This window comes from Pinus tabuliformis, chromosome 2_2 (genome assembly GCF_031772625.1).
Source record: "Pinus tabuliformis cultivar Carrire ecotype Pingquan chromosome 2_2, CPIR1, whole genome shotgun sequence".
Classification (NCBI taxonomy): Eukaryota; Viridiplantae; Streptophyta; class Pinopsida; order Pinales; family Pinaceae; genus Pinus; species Pinus tabuliformis.
The window spans coordinates 801,101,247-801,102,895 of record NC_142300.1 but is presented as its reverse complement, the minus strand read 5'-3'; the positions used below and the strand labels follow the sequence as shown (position 1 = coordinate 801,102,895).

At 52.0% G+C, this 1,649-nt stretch overlaps 2 non-coding genes across 2 annotated transcripts in view; both read left to right on the top strand.

The window, feature by feature from the left end:
* The first annotated feature begins 333 nt into the window (after positions 1–333).
* On the top strand, positions 334–487 carry LOC149195199 (5.8S ribosomal RNA). The gene has a single exon (XR_016255284.1). It is a non-coding gene; the product is annotated as a 5.8S ribosomal RNA (ribosomal RNA).
* A 247-nt stretch (positions 488–734) lies between these two features.
* The window catches only part of LOC149195198 (25S ribosomal RNA), a 3,411-nt gene continuing 2,496 nt past the window's right edge, over positions 735–1,649 (top strand). The window contains exon 1 of the ribosomal RNA XR_016255514.1: positions 735–1,649. This exon is cut by the window's right edge and continues 2,496 nt beyond it. This is a non-coding gene — a ribosomal RNA (25S ribosomal RNA).

Below are 1,649 nucleotides of genomic sequence, written 5' to 3'. Positions count from 1 at the left end.
TTCTTCCTTTCGGTCCCTAACTCTACGGAGAAAAGCAGGAATTGTTGTGGGCTGGTGTTGGGGAAGGGCTAAAAGCAGTGTGAGCTCCCGGGGTGGCCACCCTAGTCCTTCTCGATCGTTGTTCCATGCATTTCCCCCCTTTTTGTGAGGGCGTGGGGATGGGGGAGATTGTCCTATGTTCGAGCCCTCCCCCTGTGAGGGGGTTAGACACATTTTTTTCTCTTTCTCTCATGCATTTTTCATCCTTTTGCCCCTTGGCCTTACATTTGTTGTGGGGGGTGCTCCTATTCCATTTTGTGGCCGATTTTTCGGTAATACACGTGGAAACGAAACGACTCTTGGCAACGGATATCTCAGCTCTTGTTACAATGAAGAACGTAGCGAAATACGATACTTAGTGTGAATTGCAAAATCCCGTGAATCATCGAGTTTTTGAACGCAATTTGCGCCCAAGGCCTCGGTTGATGGCACGTCTGTCTGGGCATCGTATCCCATTCAAACGCGATCCCTACAATATGCTAGGGAGCAGTGGAGCTGGTCATCTGTGCCCCATGCGGTGCAGTTGGCTGAAATACCTAAAGCGATGTTTCGTGGCGTGCGTCGGCGAGTGGTGATCTTGTCCCCTTGGATGGGCAGTCGGCGTTAGCCAATGCGGGCTTTGTGTGGCATCACTCAAACTTTCTTTGCTCTCCCTTTTCCTCCCATGGGGTAGGGCAGATTTAGCTCCAAATTTGCGACCCCAGCTCAGGCGAGAACACCCGCTCATTTTAAGCATATAATTAAGCGGAGGAAAAGAAACTTACAAGGATTCCCCTAGTAGCGGCGAGCGAACCGAGAAGAGCCCAACATGAAAATCTGGCGGCGGCGCTGCCTGAATTGTAGTGTGTAGAAGCGTCCTCAGCAGCAGACCTGGGCAAAGTCCCTTGGAATGGGGCGCTTGAGAGGGTGATAGCCTCGTCGGCCCAGGACCCTGCCGCATCACAAGGCATTGTCGGTGAGTTGGGTTGTTTGGGAATGTAACCCTAATTGGGTGGTAAATTCCATCCAAGGCTAAATACGGGCGAGAGACAGATAGCGAACAAGTATTGCGAGGGAAAGATGAAAAGGACTTTGAAAAGAGAGTTAAAGAGTGCTTGAAATTGTCGGGAGGGAAGCGGATGGACGCTGTCGATGCATCTCAGTCAGATGCAGAACGACTCAGGCTGGTCCGCCGCTTGACTTGAGGTGCAAACCAACATGGTCTGCTGCATTGTCACAAGCGTGGGTGGATTACTACCTGTCAATTTTCCACTGCGGTGGTCGAGGAACAAAGCGTGCGCCCTTGTGGCAGGCCGTGTGCACCTGTGCGCTCGTGGTGTTGGTTGGTTGGCTTTCCATTCGACCCGTCTTGAAACACAGACCAAGGAGTATAACATGTGTGCGAGTCGGCAGGTTTGAAAACCTGCGAGGCACAAGGAAGCTTACGGGCAAGATCCCCTCTCTGGGGGGGTGCATCGTCGACCGACCTTGAGCTTATGTGAAGGGTTCGAGTGCGAGCACACCTGTTGGGACCTGAAAGATGGTGAACTATGCCTGAGTAGGGCGAAGCTGGAGGAAACTCTGGTGGAGGCTCATAGCTATACTGACATACAAATCGTTCGTCTCACTTG